We start from the raw sequence: 16,920 nt of genomic DNA on the forward strand, positions 1-16,920 counted from the left end.
TTTAGCAAAAGTGACTCCATTTTAGTTTGGTTTGGTTTATTGAGGCCTAGTGCATGAGCTCAGTCCAAAATAATGGCCTCACATAATTTGGTTTTTTAAAAAATCCCCCCCCTCCACCCGGCTAAAAGCCAGGTTCTCGCTTAGGTGAGAGTGTGACAAAACATAAGGCCTTAGCACCACTCTCAGTTACCATCATTTTGGGTTTCCCATCTCAGCACGTCATTCATAGGTTATGGTGTCCTTATGGTCACACATTTCTTTCAGCTTTTGTCATTCCAGTTGAAGAGAGATCATTTCACATTCTAGAGTCGGCTGCATGCAAATATTTAAAACTTTTGAGAGTATAGGCCAGGTGCAGTGGCTCATGCCTGTAATCCCAGCACTTTGGGAGACTGAGGCCGGTGGATCACTTGAGGTCAGGAGATCAAGACCAGCCTGGCCAACATGGTGAAACCCCATCTCTACTAAAAATACAAAAATTAGCCAGGCATGGTGGCAGGCACCTGTAATTCCAGCTACTCTGGAGGCTGAGGCACAAGAATTGCTTGAACCCGGGAGGCAGAGGTTGCAGTGAGCCAAGATGGCGCCACTGTACACTCACCTGGGTGACAGAGTGAGACTCCATCTCAAAAAAATTAATAAAATAAAAAATAAAACTTTTGGGAGAATACAGCACACCAGGCAGACTATTATTATGACTATTGAGAGGATGACACCAAGAGTTTGGAGTATCCTCCTCACCCAGGTTCCCCATAAACCACCTAAAATTAAACAGATTCAAGAACGAGCTAAATGAAGAGTCTACTCACTTGACTGACCGGTCTTTTCATTAATCCCCTATAACTGAATTTTTATAATAAACATTTGATGTATTTCTCACAGTCCACAAGTGTCAGCAGCTGCACAGGTACTTTTTTGTTTAGTCAATTCTATTATTTAGTATAACTTTCACAAGAGAATTTAAAGTCTGTTGTGTAACGATAGCCTTTGAAGTATCATTTGCTGTAGAGGTTATTATGAGGGAGACATTTATAATTATTGCCTCTTTTATTCTAAACCATGGAAAAAGGACCTAAAAAATGATGTCCTTCTAGAAGAGTGAAGGCCTCCTGGCAATGTTCTCTTTAATCCATGATGTGGGTTAAGAAGAGTTTTGACCAATTATGAGGCAACTTATGTACCACTAAAGTTTCTCACATACATTGGCCTTCATCTTTTATCTACTAAAGTATAAGGTTATTCATGTATAAGGCTGGCTGCAAAATCCTTCACAAATAAAAGAATACCCTGTAAGTGCACATAATAGACCCCCTTTCCATTTCTATTGTTCATAGAGACATAAACAAGGAAAAGAAGCATTCAAAGACAAGACTCTTATGATAGTAGAAGTATTGATCGGTGACCTTGGGAATAAGCCATTCACATCAAGGATGCCATCTTCTTCTGGGGAGAAACTTGCTTGGTTAGTTTTACCTTAAGGGTTCCAAAGGGTGTACAGTTCCAGGAGTGTGAAGGGACCCCTCTCAGTTGTGAGATTACAAACCCAAGGTTCAAGCCTCCAAAGTTTTGTTGTAGTATGGATGGCAAGGACAGTCTTTCTCTGATGTTCTCAGAAAATTCAACCTTCAGGTTCTAGATTGTGCAGCTGTTGTCCTCAGTGAGCCATAAAAAGCTTTCTTTGGCCTGGGCACAGTGGCTCACACCTGTAATCCCAGCATGTTGGGAGGCCAAAGCGGGCAGATCACAAGATCAGGAATTCAAGACCAGCCTGACCAACACAGCGAAACCCCATCTCTACTAAAAATACAAAATTTAGCTGGGCATGATGGTACACACCTGTAATCCCAGCTATTCAGGAGGCTGTGAGGCAGGAGAATCGCTTAAACCCAGGAGGTGGAGGTTACAGTGAGCTGAGATGGCGCCACTGCACTCCAACCTGGGTAACAGAGTGAGACTCTGTCTCAAAAAAAAAAAAAAAAAAAAAAAAAAAAAAAACTTTCTTTACCTTGTGAAAATACACTGTAGCATAATAGTCTACTGTTATAACATCAACCCTCTTGCATGGAAAAGCTTTTATACAACCAGAAAACATGCACTGAAAATGACAACTGAATGACACCCCTTTATGAATGTTTAAATGGCCCATTAGGTAGCCAAATATACCTGAAGGTTTGCTTGTTTTCCCAGGAATATGGAACTAAACACTGGTTTTAAACAATTTCCACAATTTATAAGTCACCACATCAACATATTCAGTTTGGATTATTTTATCTGTTCCACGATGAGTCATGGAATGCAGACCCTTTAATAACAAAAGCTTAAGGACTCAGGAAGGACAAGGCAGCCGTCCTGGTTCTTCATGAGTCCATGCTTCACATTGGACTTACGTTTTCTTCAAGACCAGTTGTTTCTCCAGTTTAGGTACACAGCACTGATAAGTAATGGGTTATCATAGGCAACGTGACTTAGACCATAGAATTCATTCAAATTGTGTATTTAAACAATTTTAGTATTGGCTGATTTAGCATGGTAATCCAGAGCTTGATTCTGAAAGATGTGTTAAATGCCAAACGTTTAAAACACTGGATATTATAAAATAGAATCTTAGGTTACCATAAGTCATTCATTTAGCCAAAATAACTCAAAAATTTTAAAAAGGAAAACACATTAGTCTGATAGGAGACTCAGTTTTCCAAACAAGACCCAATGAAGGTAGCATGAGGCCAACTGTCTCCTTTACTTCCGTTCCACCTACATTTTCTTTCATAGTTTACTGAACAAAAACCTTTCATTATCTTTTAACATTACATAAAAATCTTTTTAAAAGAGAAAACCAAATTTTATGTTTCTATCAGTATATTTTTATGTTAAAGCTAGTTTTTAAAATAACACTTTATACACCTATTCAGTTTTAATTAGTTGGACCATAAGATTCTTATAAACTTTTCGTAACCCTTTACATTTTCTCAGAGCAGAAAAATATTCTAAGAAAACTCTGTAGTGCTTCTATTCCAATATCCAATTTACGGAGAAAAATAACTGAATAATGCCATTTTAACTTTAGCCAATATGTTCACACATAGAATCTCTAATAATTAATCTTTTTAAACCTTCTACAAACCGTTCAAACTTTAAACAATCCTTTAACCCTCTAACCTAGGCAAAAATTTACATTCCCATACTTTCTTACAATCTCTTAGAAAAAACACATTTCATTCTCCTTACACACCTTGCATGTAAATCTATTTTTTCCAGTACTCTCAATTACATCTTACAATGTTAACTCTTAGTGACTTTTATTTTTGGTGAAACCTTGGGAAGTAAGGGATTTTAATTATGTACTAGGTGTGGAGCCTAAGACCTAGACAGAAAAGCAGATAAGGTCTCTTTCCAGTGTCTAATTCCACATGTCCCAGGCCTTATCTAGCTGTAAAACAGGCAAGCTGTACAGTTAAAAGTCATAGTGGCATTTTATGAAGCATTTAGGAAACCTAATTACCTTTAAATCATACAACATTTCTGGCATAACTTTCTTTTCATAAATTCTTTCACAACTTACACAAACATGTATGACATGTTTAGACTTTCTGACTTGCCCTAAACATCCCTCTTTTTCTTTCTTATTTTTATTTTTTTGAGATGGAGTCTTGATCTGTCACCCAGGCTGGAGTGCAGTGGCACCATCTCAGCTCACTGTAACCTCCGCCTCCCGAGTTCAAGTGATTCTCCTGCCTCAGCCTCCCAAGTAACTGGGATTAAAGGCATGTGCCACCACACCCAGCTAATTTTTTGTAAACATCCCTCTTTTAAAACAACCAGTCATTTTACTTTAGAACAAGAATTTACCATACAGTGTCCTTTTTTATGTAAAATACTTTCTCTTTATAACCTTCTTTGCATAGCTAGGAGGCATGGCTAACTCCATACATTCCCAGGCCTTATTTAGAATTTAATTTCTCCAAAATAAATTGAATAATTTTCAAGTCAAAGCAGTATATGACCTTAAAGCATTCAGCAAACCTAATATCTAACCTGCATAATTTAGACAAAATGTCTTTATTTTATCAATAATCTTTTTGTTTTTTGTTTTTTGTTTTTGAGATGGAGTCTCACTCTGTTGCCCAGGCTGGAGTGCAGTGGCATGATCTCGGCTCACTGCAAGCTCTGTCTCCTGGTTTCATGTCATTTTCCTGCCTCAGCCTCCCAAGTAGCTGGGACTATAGGCATCTGCCACCACGCCCGGCTAATTTTTTTGTATTTTTAGTAAAGACGGGGTTTCACCATGTTGGCCAGGATGGTCTCAACCTCCTGATGTCATGATCCCCCCATCTTAGCCTCCCAAAGTGCTGGGATTAGAGGCGTGAGCCACCACACCCAATTTATCAATAATCTTTAAAGCTGTTTTTATTTCCCAAAGATTACTAAAGTCACATGAACTAAAAGGCATTACAGTTTTTATTTTGCTTTCAAAATATTTAAGTGCTTATTTTTGTTTGAGCCAATTAGTTAGAGCTCTTTTATATAGACATTACACACAACGCATATATAATTACACAGGCAGACAGACAAGATTACTACAGTAGTTATTGCATTTTGCATTTGCCAGTTTTTAAGTTACTTAATTGGTTATTGGTTTTAGGGTGGAGACCTTGGAAGAACAGAGCCAGAAAAGGGGTTTCTGGTGCCTTCGTTATTCCCAAGGAGTCCAGGCTGTTAAAGCCTGAATATTCACTTTTAATTACGCTGACTTTTAACCATAGCACTCTTTAATAAAGTCCTTTAAATTTTTCTTATTAACCTCTGATTGTGTAGCCAGGCCAACCAGCCGATATTTCTGGCTTTTTAGCTTTACCAAAGGTAACCTCCCAGGTGCTCAGAGAAAGGAAAATTTAAGACAGTCCATGAAGAAGAGACTAGACAAGATTATACAGATATTAAACCAAAAGGACTTACTTCCTAAGCAGGGACTCAAACCCAGACGGCCAGTGTGAAAGGCCAAAATCATAGCTACTGAGCAACAGCACAGTGCAGTCTCTACTGTCCTCCCCAGGGGTCTAGAGTAGTTAATTTTGAGCTTGCAAAAGCTTTTAACTTCTCAAGATAAATTTTAGAGCTAACTATGACAAACCCTAAAATTCCTGTTCCCTGGAAGGCGGAGACCAAGAGAACATACTGCCATGTGGTTACAAGGTCAAGTTCCCAAGGACATGAAACAAGATGTGGATGTCCCCATCCCGTTTTTTTGTTTGTTTCAGGGACCTACGGGAAAGTTTGTTATTGACCAGCTTGCTGGGTTGTCCTGAGCAGACAGCTTATGGGGTCCTAAGCCCACGTTTTATCCTAAGGTACCCCTCGACCCAAAAGAATGAATTCATAGCACAAATACACCAGTTTGAGGCTAGCTTGAGAATTCCTTTTTGCATTAATCAAAACTTTACAGAAAAGATAGTGATTTTTACCATTCATTCAATCATTTGCACAAAGAGAGAGAAGCCAGAAATACAACCGGTAAGAAATTATCACCCTTTTGCCAGCATCCCAGGCTTCTGGTTTCCCTTTTCCCGAGCAGCCCTAGTGACCTAGCTTGCTGCACTATCATGCTGGGGCCAAGCCACATCATAAAGGAAAATTACCTCTTTGTTCTGGCCAGAGTAAAGTATGTGCGATAAAACATAAACATTAGCCACTCTGCTTAGCAATATCAAACGGGCAGTGCTTAAATTTGCCCCTGGTTGGGCCCCGTCATCATTAATCCAACCTCCGACCAGGAGTTTCAACATGTGGTTGCCCCGAGTAACAGAAAAGATAGGAAAGGGAAAGGAGAGAGAGAAAAGCATTGTCTGTGGCAGGGTGGGGAAAACGAAGTGATCAGGGAGGCCAGAGAGAGAGACCCACCCATTGTAGCAACACTGAAAAGTTGAGGTGGCTACTTCTTGGCAGCAAAGGGATCTTTTCCAGCCATCCCATTAGCTCTGAAGTTTCCCCTTTTGGGGAGGAAAAAGTTCCCCATGTCCCACAATCCTGTACATGCCTAATCATGTCACCCACAGCCATCAGCAAAGAGTGCAAGGCAAATTATTCCAAAAAGAACAGCAGTTAACATCCTGTAGTGCCAAACCCGTTCTTAGCCAAAAGGCACTTTACCAAGAACCCTCCTTTTTAAATGTACTTCGATGTATTGCTCTTCATTCAGAATGTGCCACCGTAAGTTATCTTTAGTAAGGTTTTGCCACTTCTGTAAGACTTCACTGCCTCCAAGGCCTAATGTATAAACCAGAAGGAACTCGGTTTTCCAGAAATTAAGGATCCCATTTTTACCTAAAATACTGGCTTTATTCTCAAGTTCTCTTAACTTAGCCAACAATTTTTTTTCTACCTAAGCACACAAGAAAAATGAAACAACGGGGTAGAACACAAAAATCCCTGTGAATTTTCAAAAGCCAAAATTATAACCCCTGCAATATTACTGCTTACTACTAGTTCCTTTCTGACCCAGTCAGATGTAAAAGGCCTCTACCTGGATCCAAACCAGTTAATTCCCAGATCGAATCTGTTCCTCGACCCAGTCCAGTTTGTGTCGTGACTCCAAACCCAGTTTGGATCAGAAATTTGCTCAAAGAAACTCAGAGAGCTCAAAACACAAATCCATGGAGCTCCAAAATCTGAAAGTGAGCTTACCCACCATCCCCAGACACTCAGATATCCATGGACACAAGCGGGTCCTGCTGGTACCTTGCGTGTTCACTCAGTGCTCCTGGAGGTCACTGGAAGCTCCGCTTTGGATCCTGCTTCTGACACCATCTGATAAAAGAAAAACTTCAGCTGAATTAAATGTAAAGGAGTTTAATTGAGCAATGAACAATTCTCCAATCAGGCAGCCCCCAGAATCACAGCAGATTCACAGAGACTGCAGGGGTGTCTCGTGGTAAGAACAAATTTATAAACAAAAAAGATAAAGTGATGTACAAGAATCAGAAATGAGGTACAGAAACAGATTAGTTACACCTCAGAGTTTCCTTATTTGAATGCAGTTTGAACATTCAACAGTCCATGAGAGGCTGAAGTATGGCCGCTGGGATTGGCCAACACTCAGCCATTGTTACAGGTGCATACTGTTAAGATAGCTTTTCAATTTTGTCTATTAAGCTAGGTTACAGTTCATCCACAAGCACTCAAATATAGAAGTACGGAGTCCTTCTGAGGCTTTAACACCTGTATCATCTTCCCTTGAATGTGGGCAGGCCTGTACTTGTTTTAATTAATGGAATAGAACAGAACAGAAGCAACATTCTGTGATTTCCAAGGCTGGGTCACAAAAACCCATGCAACTTCACCTGTCTCTCCTAGAACTCTCTCTCTCCTGGTGCCCTGTCTTGGGCTTCCTTTCAGAACCCAGCCATTACACTACGAGAATGAGAAGCCCAGTCCATATGGAAAAGCGATGTGGATGCATTCTTATCAACAGCTCCAGCTGAGCCTAGCCTTTGCACCATCCTGGCCAACATGCCAGACATGTGAGCAAAGAGGTTGCCAAATAATTCAAGACCCTATTCATCTGAGCCACATATCAGCCATTTGAGTCTTCCCAGTTGAAGTCCCAGATTTCATGCAGCAGAGATAAACCATTTTCTATGGAATTCTGTCTGAATTACTGACCCACAGTTATTTTACACAACTACACTTTGGAATGTTTTTAGAAATGGCAGTTTATAAACGCTATAAATGGTAACAACAAAAATATCCTACATTCAGTTAACCAAAAGCGATGAAAATATTTTTTCAGACCTCATATGAACAGACACGAAGGTTTCTAGAGATGGAAAGCTGGAATCGATAACCCAGAAGTTTTCAGTGAGAGCCCGTGACTGTTCTTTTTTCCCCACATTCCACACAGTGTTTTAACTACATTTGCTAATTTACCAATCAAGTTAAGAAAACAAAATAGGCCGGGTGCCATGGCTCACACCTGTAATCCCAACACTTTGGGAGGCCAAGGCGGAGGGATCACGAGGTCAGGAGATCGAGACCATCATGGCTAACACAGTGAAACCCTGTTTCCACTAAAAAAAAAAATACAAAAAATACAAAAAATTAGCTGGGCGTGGTGGCGGGCACCTGTAGTCCTCCAGAGGCTGAGGCAGGAGAATGACCTCCCGGGAGGCGGAGCTTGCAGTGAGCAGAGATTGCACCACTGCACTGCAGTCTGGTCGACAGAGCGAGATTGCGTCTCAAAAAAAAAAAAAAAGGAAGACAAAAATAATCAACTTTTCAATTGTCTTGGTCACAGTCTCATTCTCTAAATATGAGATGCATTAGAAAGTGAAAATGCAGATGAATGCCCTTTACCTCTGTTAACTATAACATCAATTCTAGTGTCTCCGGAATTGGTGGGTTCTTGGTCTTCCCTACTTCAAGAATGAAGCTGCAGACCCTCACGGTGAGTGCTACAGCTCTTAAAGACGGCACCTCCAGAGTTGTTCATTCCTTCCGGTGGATTCGTGGTCTCACTAGCCTCGGGAGTGAAGCTGCAAACCTTCGTGGTGAGTGTTACACTTCATAAAGGTGGCACATCCAGAGTTGTTCACTCCTCCAGTCTGGAGTTGTTCGTCTTTCCTGGTGGGTTTGTGGTCTCTGCTGCAGCCCTTCAGGATGAGCGTTAAAGCTCATAAAGGTGGTCTGGACCCAAACACCGAACAACAGCAAGAGTTATTACCACAGCTCATAAACGTGGAGTGGACCCAAACACTGAACAGCAGCAAGAATTACTGCCAAGAGCAAGAAAAAAAAACAAAGCTTCCCCTACAGAAGGAAACCAAAGAGAGTCGCCACTGCCAGCTAGGGTGGGGGGGACGGCAGCCTGCTTTTATTTCCTTATCGGACCCCACCCACATCCTGCGGATTAGTCCATTTTACTGAGAGCTGATTGGTCCATTTTACTGAGAGCCGATTGGTCCGTTTTTACAGAGAGCTGACTGGTCCGTTTTGACAGAGTGCTGATTGGTGCGTTTACAAACCTTTAGCTAGACACAGAGTGCTGATTGGTGCGTTTACAAACCTTTAGCTAGACACAGAGTGCTGATTGGTGCGTTTATAATCCTTTAGCTAGACACAAAAGTTCTCCAAGTCCCCACCTGTCCCAGAAGCCCAGCAGGCTTCATCTCTCAGTGGCACTCGCCAGCGGGAGTGGCACTTAAGCCGGTCACTCCTGTGGCCCAGAGGGAGCTCTTCCCTGATCAAGCCCAGCAGGCGCCGAGAGGCCGCACCCAGTGCGGTGCACGCTAAGCCTGCGCCCACCCGGAAGGCTGGCGCGCGCTCCGGTGCGCCTCTGGCTCCACATCTGGCGGTGAGCAAAGAGAGCCGGCTCCGGCCTCCGGCAGCCCTAGAGAGGGGCCCTCATGGCGCAGCGGCGGGCTGAAGGGCTCCTGGAGTGTGGCCAGAGCAGACGCCAAGGCCTAGGAGGCAGCGAGATTGAGCAAGGGCTGCTAGCACGTTGTCGCCTCTCACTAGCTTTACAAAATTACTTGACAGCAATAAGATCATGAGATGTTCTCAGTGTTGTAGAGAAGATACCAACGTGTTTTAAATTTTTTAATACTTGTTAAAAGACAAGGAACATTTAAAAATGTAAAAATAAATAATTTTCATAACTGCTGGCCGGGCACAGTGGTTCACGCATGTAATCCCAGCACTTTGGGAGGCGGAGGCGGGCTGATCACGAGATCAGGAGTTTGAGACCAGCCTGACCAATCTGGTGAAACCCCGTCTCTACTAAAAATACAAAAAAATTAGCCAGGCGCGGCGGTGGGCACCTGTAATCCCAACTGCTCGGGAGGCTGAGACAGGAAAATCCCTTGAACCTGGGAGGCAGAGGTTGCAGTAAGCCGAGATCAGGCCATTGCACTCTAGCCTGGGTGACAGAGCGAGACTCTGTCTCAAAAAAAAAATTAAATAAAATAATAACTGCTAAAATCTTAGTCTTCTTAACATTCAGAATATCTTTTAATTGTTAAGACTTTTAAGACTTGTCTATAACCTCAGTTTAACTAAACATTTTTTTCTAAAAGATTTTTCATTACTAATTGGCTTTCAAAAAAGCAGAAGATATATCCTTTTGCACTGAAGGTTGTAATTTTCCAAAGCTTTGACTTTTGTTTAATACTCCGTAAAGAACATTGTATATTTTTGCTGAATTTTAAAATGCTGTCATTCTGTGAGGTAAAGAACTAAGTGCTAAGTGAAATGTGAAACCAAAGTCTTCCTTGGAAATGTGTTCCTCTGAGAAAAAATAAAAATGTGCTAAATATATCTCTACAAAGAAAGGAAGGGCATTTGTCCTGATGTCTACTCCAGGAAGAACCTCCCTGGGGAGAATTTTGAAAGGATTTGAGCATTTTAAATGTCCTGGACTAAATCAGTTAATTAAAAATATGGGTGAGCATAGTCCACTGAGGTTAAAAGGAGAACAATAGTCAGCAATCATTTATCACTGTGCCCTGTTCAAGGATTTCAAGATACCTGATTAACAGTGGCAATTCTCATTTAGATTCGTTATCTGAGGGAGCAGAGTTGTTATTGATCCAACAGCTGACCTCACTGCAGGCTTAGAGTGTGACAATAATAATCTCTCCATATAGTAGGCCTGCAGTCATTGACAGTTTGAGTAATCATTAGATGAAACAGATGAATAAACAGCTAATTCCAAAAAACTCTCATTCCATTTCTATTGATGCTTTAGACTTTCAACATGCTTCATATCTCTCTTTTTATCTTTCCTTCCTTCTCTATTTGTTCCTTTCCTCTTTTCAAATGAGTTATTAAATTTTTTTAAAGGAAATACAAGCAGAGTTCAAACTGAAAGAAGAAAAAGTTTTCCTCTACTCTCAATTTCAATATCTGCAAATTTAACTGACAAAACACTGATTAACAGGAGAAAACTATATAGATTTATTACCATTTTACAAGCATAGGAGTTCATAGACAAGAAGTGAAATTCAAAGAAGCAGTTAGATTTGGGGACTTATATGCCATTTCAACAATGGAAAGGGGCTTGTGCTTCAAGGAACAACAAGTTGAGAGAAAGTAACCGGAAAATATATAGGAGAAACTAATGGAAGATAAGGGTTATTTTAGTAAGGTTTATTTACGCAGACTCATCTCCATGCAAACTCTGTCTCTGGTAATAAGAGTTGCTCCTTTCATTCCTGGTTTAGGAGGTGGGGAGCACCTTCACAAAGGGAAACTTGTGCCTTTTGGGTCGTAGCTAAGGAAGGGGAACAGAGACCTCTTCCTGCATTTGTTGATTCTCAGTTGACTTCATTCTAAAATAATCCTTATGCCAAAATGGCACATTTGGGGGTGGCATATTCTGAACACTTTCAAAATCCTTTTTATTTCATCACATCCTAATGACAGTGACTAAGAATGTCTTCTAAATTCACTATATAAATGGTAATTTAACTCAAGGGGGAAAAACTTGACCAAATATTAGTTTTAAACGCTATAATTTTCGTGAGGAATGGAATGTCGACATGAAATCAATGCTTTTAGAACTTTTTCTACTAAAAATTCATGAATGTCTGAGAGCAATGAGCTTGAGCTACATCAACACAATGCTAAACATCTGGAGGGGAAGTGGAAAATGCAAGCAATTGTCCAGATACTTTGTCTACACAAAATTCAGCCATCCAGATATTTGCTTTCCCCAGACCAAACATCTAGACAATTGGCAAAATTCCTTCCATTTCTATCTGTATGTGAAACATCCCTCAACTACTCTTATTTTAACAATGAGCTACATCCTTTTTGAGTGGGATTTTAACCAGACTGTCTCTCCTACTCAACTCTTCTCTTCTTTCAATGTATCTGTATATGTTTTTAAAGTACAAAGGAATGAAAAAATAGCAAATTGTCTGTGTCTTCTTATTTTAGAGTAAAGTAACTGCAGAACAATGACTGGTTGGTTTGTCTATTCCTTGCAATACCTAGCACACCAGGTGCAGTCAATAAACATTAAGCCATCAAATAAATCAGAATTCCAAATTGTGGTCTGCATTGAAGAATACATTATAGTCAGCTGCTTTTGCAGCAGGGTGAATTTCAGAAAAAGACTCAATTGATTGGCTTTTCTCAAACGTTAATGTGCATACAAATCTCCTGGGGACATTTTTTTAAATGCAGATTCTGATTCAGTAGGTCTGGGCTGGGGCCCAAGACACTACATTTCTATCAGATTCTCAGGTTACACTAATGATGGTTGGTCCATAGCTGAGTAGCAAGCAGATGGCTTATTGGCAAGGGGAAAAGATTAAATCTGTCCCTTCACCAATTCTAAAGCATATCTTTTATAAACAATATTCCAAATATATTTAAGGAAAAAAGTTTAATAAAATAAAATGATTTTAATGTAAAATAATTGAATAACTTTAAATCATCAAAACATAAAAAACTGACAAAAAAAGAATGTGTAACCTGAAACTAAAAGGGCTATTTGGGAAAAAAAAACAATGGTTTACTAAATACTAATAAAATCCATGTTAATAGTAGAAAAGAGCCAAAAAGATATATTTCAAGCTAAGAGTACGAATACAAACTAATAGGTACTTACTTTAGTACAGGTTATAAAAGTGCCCCCCCCTAACAAATGTCCGTCTTTCAGGTGTACTTATAGCAAGAAAAAATAAATAAATTACATCTTCTAGTGTAGAATAGTTAACATCATAAATGGATCCATGTTTTCAGTAGGTTGACACACTGGATGGTCTGTTTTAAGAAAATCTTTATGATTCGGAATATTATGTGTTTTATTAAGTTATTTTCTTCACTATCCTATCTGAATTATCACAGTGTCTGAAACAGAAAAACAAAAGTTATTCATTTAATCAACATTGAACCCAATCACTGAAAAAGCAATGGGCCAGACACTCTCTAGGGTTGTAGTACTGAATAGCACGGATTCTATCATGGATCTTGTAGTCTAACAGGAAGGAAATATGCATACATAAATAACTAGAACATGAATTCAAAGTGTGATAATTGTCATGACAAATATGCAAATAATGGGTTTTGGAAATTAAGAAGTATGAGCAGAATTGTGGTTAGATAATAAACCTAGCCAAAGGTTCTTTAAAAATTGCCTGGATGAAGTACTAAATTTTCTGAAAAACTCCCAGATCCAATAATTTAATAATCATGAGAATTCTCATTTGTATCTCCTCTTCCAATTCAAGCCAAAAGGGATCCTCATCTGATAAAGACATTAATAAAACACGTAAACAGTACCAACAATTCCCCATGTGAATACCTGCAATACTCAGTCAAACAGCTATCCAAATGTGTATCTAGCCAGTGGTGTGCTGGTAATTGTTTCACAATCAGCCCTGGGGGTTGGTGACAGGAGCTCTAATTTGTAGACTTTACTCATTTCCATGGTGTAAGTATCCATGACTGATTTCGGGGTATTAATGTGAGATCACTAAGCTCTGAGTGGGGAAGATATGTTCACAATCAGCCCTCCCACATGTCTGAATTTATGTTTAGTGGCAAAGAAGGATGAAGGCTCTGAAGAGAAACTGAGTTTAAAACTTGGTTCTGAGATTAATCAGCAATTGAAACTTTGATAAATTACTCAGCGTCTCTAGGTTTCGGTTTCTTCTTTTGTAAATGGGGAAATACTAATACAATCTGATTGTCATAAGAAACAAACTAATATGTAAAAAAATTATGTGTCATTAAGTGCTATCATTGTTAACCAAAACAATTCTACTAGAAAATTAATCCAGTCGGGCGCGGTGGCTCACACCTGTAATCCCAACACTTTGGGAGGCCTAGGCGGGTGGATCACAAGGTCAGAAGTTCAAGACCATCCTGGCCAACATAGTGAAACTCCATCTCTACTAAAAACACAAAAATTAGCCAGGCATGATGGTGCGCCTGTAATCCCAGCTACTCGGGAGACTGAGGCAGGAGAATCGCTTGAACCCGGGAGGCGGAGGTTGCAGTGAGCCGAGATCACTCCACTGCACTCCAGCCTGGGTGACAGAGCGAGACTCCATCTCAAAAAAAAAGAGAAAGAAAAAGAAAAATAATCTTTGAGTAAATTTCTATTTTTTTTTTTTTTTTTTGAGACGGAGTCTCACTCTGTCACCCAGGCTGGAGTGTAGTGGCCGGATCTCAGCTCACTGCAAGCTCCGCCTCCCGGGTTCAGGCCATTCTCGTGCCTCAGCCTCCCGAGTAGCTGGGACTACAGGTGCCCGCCACGTCGCCCGGCTAGTTTTTTGTATTTTTTTAGTAGAGACAGGGTTTCACCCTGTTAGCCAGGATGGTCTCGATCTCCTGACCTCATGATCTGCCTGTCTCAGCCTCCCAAAGTGTTGGGATTACAGGCTTTCTAATCACAATCTCCGTCTATAGCATTCTTCCACAAATATTTTTAATATATTTTTAGAAATAACACTACCAGTCGTCTCCTCCTGGGAACTGTTAGGACTAAATTTTAAAATAAGGTGGTCGTGCATAGTCATGAAAATACTGGTTCTCTGGGCCACTGTATGAATATTCTGGAAGATTTATCAAGCATTTTCATTCAGTATTGAGTCTAAGAAAACTTCATTTGACATAGTGCTAACAAATTATACTACTCGTTTGGGCTTTGGACTTATTGTGCCTTATCTTGGACTCTAATTACATAGTATCATAGCACAATATGAAAGCTAGAATGTGACCTTGAGTTGCAAGTCTTTGTGTAGTGTCAATCCCCACTGCCATTCACCACACTTATGGATCAGATTATAAGTGATTTTGTAGCAGACTGGGTTGTCACTATATCTTTTCATTGCCTCTTCCAGGGCTTGGCACATAGACTTTCATAAGTATTTGCTGAATTAAGATGATTTCGTACTCTTTCTAAGTTCCATTAACTTATTCCCCTAAGAAGCAAAGTAACAATTCCAAAGCCAAAATGCTAGAAAGCGTACTCCGTCTTTTGGAGAGTCAAAAGGCACATTAGCATGATAAAGGATTTGCAAAGTTTAGCAGTCAAGAAACCTGTTTAAAATTATTTAACCTAAAATTTTTTATTCAAGGAAGGAACTCCTATTAATAAGGTAACTATAAATGTTATTATCCAAATCTGGACTTTTTCTACAGTAAAATGAGACGTTGTTAATAATTATACCAAAAACAAACATAAACTTAGGACTATACCAGATGAACCTGAACATATAGCCATCCTGTCTATGAACATCTTTTGCAAGTGGATAGAAAAATCGAAATTCCCACAACTACCATTAGATGGATCAAAGTTTAGGAAACAATGATTGATCTAAATCCTTCATTCTACTGGTGAGGAACATGAGGTCAAAGAAAAGTTAAATATTTTCCATTGGCAAGTCCCTTAGAACCCAGTCAGAGGTGGACCTGTGAATAAAATCTAGTTCGTTGGAATGCCATTTTCAAATCAGTTTCTAATTTATTCAAAGGTCATTAATCCTGAAATTAATACAACTAATCGTTCGGCTATGTCTTGACAAAGAAAAGAAACTCTGAACTTAGATGCCCCTTTTGGATATCATTTTGTCATGCACAAAGTATTGACTTTGGGTACAATCAAATGTAAATTAGATGCCTGCCTGGGGCCCCTCGTCTCTTCAGAGATGTAAGAATAATTGCCTTGAGCCCGCAACAATTCCATGGCCTAGTAAAAGGCCAAGGTTTTACACCAAAATTTCTGCAAATTCCTGCGGGTCTGTTTCTCATAGCCTCCTCTGCCATCTGGGCTCATGATTCCTCTGTGACATACTGCACTAACCCACACACAAATATAGCACTCTTTAGTTTCCACAGAACAGATGTAGTCTCGAAAAGTTGCTAAAATATTTTGAAAATTTGTATAAGGGAGAAGAATGAAGGATTATTTCATAGCAATGCAAATAATAGTAACAATTAAGCTGTAGCATTCTTAAAAATATTTGTTGGCTCTCCATCCCTTGAATTTTTACTGGCCTCCATCTTCTTACCATTTTCTGGCTCTTCATCCCTGCTCCTCTTCCCTTCTCTTTCCTCCTATCCAATGGGTATTTAATCTACTCTTCCTTGCTGGGTATTTAACCTCAGAATTCTTTCCCCTGTACTCATAAAACAAAAACAAAAACCTTTCCCTCTGCCCTGAAGTCTTGATATTACCTAGTATTCTCAACCGTGATAAGACTTGAGTATTGGGTCTATGTTGGAGGGAGGGTTCTCTATTTCAATCATTCTTCCAATTAAGATAGAGCGTAGTTTAAAAGGAATCCAGGTGCAAATAATATTCTGTGCCTCATTAAGCAATTATATAGCTCACTTGGAGCATAATTGAGTTACTCGAAATGATGGTGACTTGGACTAGGGTGGTAGCAGTGAAAGTGTAGCAGAATGAACAGATATGAAACCCTTAGGAGTTAGAAGGAATAGATATTGTGGTAGATTGAGTAGGTGAGGATGAAGAGGAATAATCAAGCACAACCCCAAGTTCTCTAGCTTGGGCAACTAGAGTGTGGAGGACGCCATTTACAAAGATAGTGAGCCCTGGGAGGGAGCAGATTCAGAAGGGGATATGATGAGATCACTTTGGGAAATGTTGAATATAAAGTATCCAGGATGTGTGTGTTTGGCAGTCAGGAGAGTGGAAGTGAGAGATAGTCACAAATATCTGGCTCTGAGTCCTAGTTCTCCCACTTACTAGGTATGTGCTTTTAGCAAACTACTTAACCTCTCCATTCCTCAGTCTCTTAATCTGTACAGTAAGGATTACTATTATCCTTCTATAGTGTAAAGATAGATCAGGATTCCTGAGATAACACATATGAAACTCTTAGCCTATCTCAATAAAAATAAGAAAGAAAAAAATGTAGCACCTCCTGTGTGCCAGACACTGCTCTGAACACT

This window comes from Macaca nemestrina, chromosome 2, assembly GCF_043159975.1.
Source record: "Macaca nemestrina isolate mMacNem1 chromosome 2, mMacNem.hap1, whole genome shotgun sequence".
In the NCBI taxonomy this organism is placed as follows: Eukaryota; Metazoa; Chordata; class Mammalia; order Primates; family Cercopithecidae; genus Macaca; species Macaca nemestrina.